Raw genomic sequence first — 9,964 nt, 5'->3', positions numbered from 1 at the left:
TGTTTGCAAGAAAAGGCTGAAATGAAAATGTGCCAAGACACAGATTTTCATCAGCTGGTTTTATATAGAATCATAGAATGGTTTGCATTGGAAGGAACCTTAAAGATCATCTAGTTCCACACCCCCATCAAGACTTGTCTTTTTTGTTGTGGGTTGTATCCTGTAGTTATTTCTGACACTTATGAATCTGACATTCCTCGTACGTTAGGCAGCACCCAAACACTGTCCATTAAGTTGGTTGATGAATAATCAAATTCAGCAAGCAGGCCGTGCACAAGTGCTCTTTGCTGTTAAATTGGATAGAAAATCTTTGTGTATTGTTCTCATAACTGAAAAACCCAAGCTTAGGATAGGAAAATTGTAAGCTGTACAACCTACCCTATTCCTTTTTAAGTTAGGACATCCATAACAGCAGGGCTCATCTAGAAGTAAACCTAGTGTTACTCTCTGCTTTTGGGAGGGTAAGATTTGAACTTAAACACTTCTTCAGGAGTTGCATAGCAATGGAATTTGCTTGCTCTCACATGGTGTATGAGCCTAAATTTTTCCTTCAGCTTCTGATAATGAGCATCTCAAAACTGGGACAGTCCTTGTTAAGCCTGCTGGAGGAAATGGAATTTCTTCCACTCCAGGTGTTTGTTTTTTCAGTAACTGCCATTGTTGATCCACCTTCAAACAAAAGCATCAGTGAACAGGAAAGTGTTCTACCTTAATTTGTAGTGGGGGTGACAGAAAAGTGAGATGCATGATTCACTTTCCTTGACTACCCAGAAATCAAGCGTAGGATGTTCAGCTCACTCCTGCTTATAATCAGGGGGAGAAAAACAGGAAAGGGCTCCTGCAGTGGATGTGTCAATTGCAGAGAGAAATGTTCCCACTAGGCAATGATTCCCATCTTTCCCTCCACTTTCCCAGTACTGATCCTGGCTGGAATGCTCTTTATTGCTTTCATAGCAGCTCATATGGTGCTTTGCTTGGGTTTGTGACCACAGAGTGGTGATAACACAGGGATGTTTTAGCTATAGATGAACAGTGTCTGCATGTTTTAGCTGCAGATGAACAGTGTCTGCACAGCGTCAAGGCCTTGGTTTCTCACTCTTCATGTCCAGAGAATAGATTGAGGGTGGGGAGGGCACAACCAGGCAGATGTCCCAAACTGAGCAAAACGATATTCCATGCCATATAATGTCATGCTCGGCAACAAAATGGACAGAAGGGTATTTAAAGAGATGAGCCATCTTTTTTTTTTTTTTTTTTTTTTGCTCATGGCTGGCATCAGTCCACTTGTGGGAGGTGGTAAGTGATTGGTTTGGTTTGGTTCAGTTTATTTTCTTTCTTTCTTCTTTCACTTCTCCTTTGCTTATTAAACAATTTTTATCTTGTTTTTGCTCTTCCTTTCCTCTTCCCCTGCTCCACTGTGGGTTGGAGGGGCATGCAAGTGAGTTCTGTGGTGCTCAGTTGCCTTCCAGGTTAACCCACAACACAACATTTCTGCATTGAGAAGACAGCTCCACTTCCAGTCAAGCTGTGTGAGTTCCTGAAGCCTTGGTTGGAATAGTAATTGTTAGCACATTTATATATAGCAGGTCGCTGAGGCCACTAAAGCAAAGCAGCTCTTACAGGATAGATCTTAACAGTGAATGCAGTAATCAGCTCTCGTTGGTGAAAGTCAGAGAGCTTCTAAAGATACACAGGCAGGAACATCTGGGAACACATGCAGGAGTCTGGGTCTTCTCCATAGCTGTAAACAAGAGCTTGCAAAGCCCTGGTTGTCCTCTGGTGCTGCTTGGGGATGACCTGTATAGCCATGCCAGTGTGTTGGCCATGCAGCAGCACGAAAGAATGGTCTCAAGTACCAGCAGCATTTGGCTCATGGTTTTTCAAGTGTCATCTGGCTTTGGTTCCTGTCTTAGCCATGGACTGCTTGGGTCAGACCTTTAGATTTAGCAATCTTTTCTCCATGGCTCCACACAATCTGCTTCAGTATTGTGGCAGTGAGAGGGTGTTACAGAAAAGCTTATTATCAGGCTCAAATAATGATACACACAAGTAGCTTTCTCCCATGTTTTGAAGCTGACTTGTCCAAATTGGATGATAGAGAATGAAGGATGAAGGATGATAGAGAGCTCTTTGTCTCTTTTCCCCTGTACAATGATAAATGTTCCTCCTATGGTTTCATTTTTAAATTAAAGCAATTTAAACCCATTGTGTTTTCTCTGCACCTTTATTTAATTTTCAGCCTCTTGGCATTTTGCTTTCACTCTTCTTCAAAATTTGTTATGATTTTTCATGCCTGATTAAATTAATTTAGGGCTCTACTTGTCACTTGTTTATTGTCTAATTCCCTAACTCCCTTCACTCTCCTACTGTTTAATACTTAGTACACATTGTATTTCTCAGCTTTAGCAATCTTTTCTCCATCTTCCCTGGCTGTCGCCCAGTATTTTGCTTGTGAGTAGTTTTCATGACATAAATTCTTCCCATTGTTATCCATCAGCGTTGGAAAGCTTCAAGTCAGCTTCTCAGCAAGGAAGCAGATTGTGCCACCAGTCCTGCACTTTTCAGTACTAGCTAGTAGCACTGTGAGTAGTTCAGCCACCACTTTTGTTTCTTTTCTGATACCAATTGTAAGTTTTTGATAATCTGAGAGAGGTGTTTTTAACCATGAGGTTGTGCTGGTATCTCCAGCCTTATGTTCTCCTGACATACCTTGCTTTTGTGCCCTTGTTGCTTCTGTGAAGATGGTAAGAAAATTGAGTTCAATTATATTTTATTCCTGTAACTGACTTGTTGGTTGTTTTTTTTCCCCTCCTGGAAAGTCATAGAAATATTTGAAACCAAACAATATAGCACAGTGGCAGGATACTCCATCAACAACTCACCAGAATATACTATCTCACTGCTCGTGATGGAGGATTTGATCATAGTAGCAAAGGTAAGAGTTGGGATCAAGCTTTTTTGTGCACTTTTATATTTCGCCTCAGGACTGATAGGTAGGGTGTTTTCCCTGGACACAAAGTGTGAACATATTTTTATGCTTTGTGTTTCTCAAATCTCCTTTTGGGCATTTTGCTATAATATCCCCCCTCCCATTTATCCTCTATCTGCTTCAGGACAGAGCTGCCCCATTATATGGAATTGTACTCTGCTTCCTACTATGAAGAGTCAAGATAAGGATTTTTTTCCCTGGGTGTTATAATCATAGAAACATAGAACAGTTTGGGTTGGAAATGACCTTTAAATGCCATCTAGTCCAACCCCTCTGCAGTGAGCATCTTCAAGTTGCTCAGACCCCATCCAATCTGGCCTTAAAACCCCTTTTCCAGGGTTTTACCATCCTAATTATAAGCAACTTCTAAATTAGATATAAGGATCGTTGTATGCTACAACCTCAGAGGACCTTTATCACTTTTCATAATCATAATGGAGTTATCAAATATATACAAGAACTTGCTTACTAGGAGCTTAAGTTACAAGAAAGATATATGGATATTATAAGTTTCATTTTCATTCTCTCCCGTGTAATCCAAAAATTGTTCTTGAAGACACCGAAAAGCAGCAAGAAGTTAATAATCAGCTCTTGCTGGAGAGAAGCACTGCAGCATTAATTGTGTCTCTCATGAGGAGGCTTCAGGCATATCACTTCCACTCACACTGATCATAAAACCAGCACTGTGAATTGTTTCACATTTATATCCATATCAAGCTGATGCCAATTTATGACTGTTGTGTTCTTTTTAAATACTAAAATCTTATTTTGTTTTGATCTGTACAGATAAGGTCCATTAGTTTCATTACAAGGTGTACAGTATGATTCCAAAAAGCTGCCTATTATTGGTATTACTGAGCTGTTAGAATCTCACTCCATTCTCAAACACTACCCTTGCAAGAGGAGTAGCATATCAGGCCTATTGTGACTGAAGGGCTTTATCATATTTGACAGTTTAAACATACCTGGTGTTCTCATTTTAGCTTAACTTTCTAAACCATTTGCTTAACTACAGCATGTTCTTGTAGCAGCTTTGTTTTGCTCTTTCTGGGAATACTTGTTCCATGTGTTTGCCCAGACTCCACAGAGGGCTGAATGCTGCTTGAAGCTGGTGGCACTCACCTCTGCCCTTTTCTCTGTCCCACTGAGTTTCATTTGAGAACAAGTTGTCAATGGGGATTTCAGGAACAGTGTGGACTTCAAAACACAGTGTGGCTTGGGTTAGGCCTGGCAGAGTCATTACACTGTTTTTGACCTAAGGCAGCTCAAAAGAGTTGGTTTTTCTCTGACTAAGAAAGATTTTGGACGGTCACCAAAAACCTTTTCTGAGTACAGACTTATAAATTCCATACTCACACAGCCTCTGACCCAGGACTCTCACTGAAGCAAGGCTGCTACCTATCAATGCTGTAGAGAAAAACTTTTCCATACTATAAAATAATCTTTGAACTGTTGGAAGCTACAACTGCCAGACCCTCAGGGAAGAAAGGCCTGCAGGTTAGCAAGTTCAGCCTTTTCAATTTACCAGCAAGACCTTTATGATGGGGGCAGCCTCATTTAAAGATGAAGGAATGAATATAGCTCACCTAGTTTCTGGGGAGAAGTCCTGACCTCCTGTCCTTGTGCTGGCCAGAGGATTCCTGTATTGGTCATCCTTGTTCTCCATGCTCTCCAGCCACAGAGATTATTTGGCCTCTGGAGCACTTTAAATCTGATTGTGCAGAAGATAAAAGACCCTGAGACCTTTTCTCTGACACAGGAGGCAGCTCAAACAACTCTGTTGAACTCAAGAGTTGGATTTGAAGCTGGCCTAAAGTCTTGAGACCTCTGGATGGAAGGTATTTTACTATACAAACAGCATGTACTTAAATATTAATACCAATTTCCAAGCTCTATCCTAGTCCAAGCAGAAAGATTATTTCTTTGAAGAAATATGACTTACAAAGATTAGATGCTTAAAAACCTGTTTGTAGTGCAAGAATATCTTGCTTTATCAAGGAAAACTTTTCAAAGCTGAAGAGGCCTAAAAGCCAGTTACATGCAGGCTTCAGGGAGCTGTGGTTTTACACAAACCGTGTATGCAAAATGATTTTTTTAAAACAGCAAGCCCTTTAAAGAGCTATATTTTCACTGGAGGTTAAATGAGAGATGTTCTAAAGTGATGTTTAATATTTAAAGTGCCTAACAGAAATGGAAACTCTTAAAATTTTAGGAGTCTCTGCCAACCATCTTGAAGAAAGCAGTCAATTCCTTCCCACCAAGAATCTTTTCTGTCTATAGATGGTGGGTCACTCTTGATTGTGTATTTCTTCCATACACTCACCAGTGCTGGTGCTAAGTGACAACTGTGCATGTATTATAACCAGTGTTCCTATAACATAATAAGGTCTATTTAAGGGGGTCCCCAATCCCATGAGGTTTTAAGAAGGAACATCCTTCTTAAATGAATGTTGTCATTGTAATGACTGTTCAGTATCTGAGCTCTTTATGTTGGACTGTAGCTGTATTTGTAGAAGTGGGTAGGTTGGTCTATGAATTTTAAAGAAACCAGACTGCTGCTGTGCCATAGCACAGAGCAAATACCTCTTTATTGTCATATTGTCATATTGTCAGCATTTTCAGAGAAGTGCTCCTTTTACCTCTCTCATGGCCCTCAAAGTGCTTACCTTAACCAGAAGAGTCTGGCAAGCATCCTTCATAACTGTGCTGCATACTGAAAACCACAGACTGGAGAAGAATGTTGGTTTCTGCCTACTTCCCATCCTTGATTTACCTTTCCAGATCTATTCTGTAAGGAGTAAACTACTTCTCTCTCCTTTTTTGGAGCTACCAATCTTAGAGCTGTATGTCTCTCTAATATCAACCTCTGCTTTACAGGTTTCAATCACATATTCTTTCAAACCATTTACAGATTAACATAAATCAAGTTAAAACCTCATTCAAATTGTACTTGGCTTTGAGGATGTAGGTTCTCCTTCAGACCAGAAATACTGTGTGCATGTTAGTCTGCCTGTCTGATTATACTTGTTTCTCCCGGTTTATCTAATAAAAGAAATTGGCTCCCAGCAAGCAATGCCTCACAGAAGGCAGTGTAATAACTTTTTATGGTGAGTTAGCTGGTAGTTCAATGACATGATTTCTGAAGAGGTGCAGACCTGGTTGATCAAGATCCTCTCTGCAACAGTGAATACATGACTATAAATCTTCTGTGAGCAAGCATGCTTCTGGCAGAAGGTGATCCCTGATGTCAGTATCCTCCTCTACTATGGAGGAGACAGCAGGAAGGAAAATACTACAAATTCTAGGCTAGATTGGAGCTTCACAACCTGCCCTAAGGGTTCAGCATAAAATGACAGCCTTTGTAGAGGACCAGAGAACGAATATCTGAATGTCCTCTCTCATATATAAGGGAATGTGGAATTATATTCATGTCCTGCCTTTGCAGTCTCCAGCAGCCTGATCACATCCCATTTATCCCTGCAGGGGAGAATGCCCCACTCACAGGCCCATCTGAGCTATGACTTGAGCTACAAGAAGGAGAAGATGGGCTGAGCAGGGCAGCATGTGCACTACAGCCTATCACAACCTAAACATCTGAGTCAATACCTGCAAGGCACACCAATATTAATATGCTTGTCAGGTCATCCCTGCCTAGAGAAGGACATGAATCTGTGAAAATACAACAGATGAGCTGCAGAGAGAGCTACCCTTGCTAGGAAGCCTGGGGATAATGTGAAACCCTTCCTTTCCTCTGGTCTCAGATCAGCCAGTTCCTTACAGACAACTTCAGGACAACTGAATTTCAGTGCAAGGGTCTGTGAGGACTTGAGAGCCTCATGTCTGAAGGCAGAATGGAGCTTAGGCTTCCTCCTTCCCTTCCAATAGGCTTTGGAAAGACACAACTACCTTGGCTTCCACTGCAGAAGTGCTCTTCTGCACAGCACGGCAAAATCTGGGCAGAGTAACAGGAAATTAGGTTTACCTGTTTCTCAAACTCCAAAATAAAGCAGACATAACCTGGAGGAGCTTGGGCAGTCAGGCACACTCGTGATATCCAGCAGTGGACATGGCTTACCAATTTCAGTGGGTGAACATGGTCTTCTGGTAAGGCTTTGTGTCATGTAGCTTATCAAATCTCAGTGACATGGAGCACATTTCTGTTTCATTACTTACTAATGCTGGGCTTGGCAGGCACTGCAGGTTATTATGATAAATTATGACAGAACTGTCATCTGCAGGATAAACTAGGATATAATGCCCGTGACTCATGAGTGGTTTTGTTGGAATAAGTCTGCTTCATATACAACACAATATTTAGAAAACAATACCTGGAATTTATCAGAATGAAGTCTGCCTGTCCCTCTTTCTTTGTGTGGCTTACAAGATTGAACCAGAAGCCTTTAAAGGTTTTTTCCCCTCTACTCCTCACAGAAATAGGAGCTTTCCAGGAACAAGGCTCTTCATGAAATAGGGTGTAATACGATACCTCAAAAGAATTTATTCTGTGATCAAAACACCAAGGAAAAAGAATGCTGTGCTAAGGCATTACCAAAAGGACCGGATGAGAGGATCTGTACAAGGACAACCTTGATAGGTTCCCACAGGTGGACAAAAGAGCACAAAGTTTGGCACAGGATGAATCAAATAAAATTAAAGCGAAGACTAACTGCAAGCACTGGGGGTGACTTATTCTTCCTTTTCAGGATTTAAACTTTTCTAGAGGTAAATGCAAGTGTTGGGGAAGTTGGGACAATTATCCAAGAATCTGATTATTGATATTTGCTGGCTGTCAGAGAAACTGTTTTAACCCCTGAGAGTAGAGAGGTGAGCTTATTCAAAGCCTGACTAGCACCTCGCACTTTTAAGGGAAGTAGGGTATATCTAACAAGTATAAGTCAGTTTTTAAATTAGATTATGAAAGTGCCATTTACCCATAGTTTTTCTGCAGCTTCCACTTAATATTAAAATTATCCCTTGTGAAAGTGATATCGCTACAATGATATGAACACAGTGTGTGAGTAATCCACTTTTTATTAATTATTTATATCTGTCGATTTGCATCAAACTTGAAGGGGTGGCTTCTGTTAAAACTTCACTATGGATCCATAAATGTTTTAGTCTTAGCTTCTAATTAAGTTTCATCTTGAAACGTATATAAAATATGCTTTCCATTTAAATATTGTTTTTTTTAAAACATGACAAACAGAGGAACTCAACAGAGTTTGAAGGAAAACCAGAATCCATTTTTGGCAACTTTGAACCCTGAATTTGTAAGTACAATTGCCTGTCAACAACACTGTTGAAAGTCAGCTTGGACAGCTGGTTTGTAGATCTGCTACCTTGAAAAGTTTTTTTGAGAGTGTAGTACAGAGAAATGACAAAAATTCAGAAGCTTGTTTCTTTATATGATTTTTATTAACATGCAAATGCAACCATACAGCTTTATTCTTATAACATAGTCATAATTGTTGTAAGTGGTGCAGGAAAGCTCCTCTCTTTCTTTCTGTTTAAACCACCACAGATCTGGAAGGAATTCAAAGCTTTTAACTCTGTGGTAATGTTCCTTTCAAGACTGTTGTTCTGTTGTTGTTTTGTTGCTTTTTTTCTTTGTTGTCAGTTCTAAATCAGCTGCAGTGAGAGTTGTTATTTACTTTGCTTTCTATGTCTCTGCTAAACCTCAGACAGCTGCTAACTACACACAAATCTAAAGATTTGGGAAGTGAAAAGGACTGGTAGAATGAATTTCTGCAGAGTTTGTGCTCTAATTGTAAATGCAGTTTCTGGCTGTGTGCCACTAAACCCGGGGCTGATGCTGCAGCTGCTGCAGATGAAGCTCCATCCTCATTCTGGTCAGCCACAATATGAATTTCTGTGCTACCTCTCCTCTTCCCTCAGCTGAATTCCTTTGCATTTTAAAAATTCCCACTGCTGTCCCTATTAAGAGGAAGAGACAGTAATGATGAGCATAAAGAGTCAGAAAACTAAATGACAGGAGGAATGGAAAAAACATTGTGCAGTGCCCTTATCTACACTTGCAGTTGTGCACCTGCAGTTCCACATCTCATCAGGCAAGAATATTGTGTTTCTTCTGCTACAATCTCCTCTGCATTGCTATTACTGAACAGTCATTAATTCTGCATTTTCACTAATAAGAACTGTTAGAAACAAAATTTAGAATATTTAGAAAAATGCTACAATTCTCGTTCATTATTCTGTGGTTTGGTTTTGTTTGGCTTCTTTGCATTTTGTATAAAAGCTCTAAAATATTTTCTTACAGGACAGAGCAGAGATGTGTTAGAGGTGGAGAATTGGCTACCTGAGGCTTCTTCTTTTTAGAGAGAATTTGAATGCCAATTATTTTTTAGGGTTCAGAAAAATGAGCAAAAGCCTGAGTCATTCTGTGTTTTCAACAGCAGTGCAAATAGCAGGAGATGGGAAGTTCCTGACTTGCCATTGTGCTTATTCACATTTCTGACTACAATCATTAGCATAAGCATCAGTTCTGTGTTTTTGAGATGAAGATGACAGTATTGGTAGCTTTTATGATCCCTGCTGGAGAGGGACAGTACTGTGCAAGACCCAGGTCCTGCCTATAAAGAACAGATGAAGACAGTGCTAACAAGTTTCAGAGCACTGGCAAAGATCCACCATACCATTAAAGGGTGGGTATTGCAGGGGGCTGGCTGCTTTGTTGGATTGGTGATGTTGCAGACTTGTTTCCTAGCACTGGACTGAAAAATGAAGTGATGTGTGATTCCTTACAACACTTGGTTTCCATGAAGATGATTAAAAGCCATGAAGATGATGAAGAGCCTGGGTGTGTGAGCATTGACTAAGGGATCTGTGATCCCTTAGCTTAGAGAAGGCTCAGGGAGCTCTTACTGATGTGGATGAAGACCTATGGTGGGAGCAAAGCAGATGGAATGGGATTGTTCTCAGTGGTGTCCAGTGACAGGACAAGAAAAAATGGTCATG

The sequence above is a fragment of the Molothrus ater genome, chromosome 3 (genome assembly GCF_012460135.2).
Source record: "Molothrus ater isolate BHLD 08-10-18 breed brown headed cowbird chromosome 3, BPBGC_Mater_1.1, whole genome shotgun sequence".
Taxonomy (NCBI): domain Eukaryota; kingdom Metazoa; phylum Chordata; class Aves; order Passeriformes; family Icteridae; genus Molothrus; species Molothrus ater.
Note: the sequence above shows the minus strand (reverse complement) of the source record.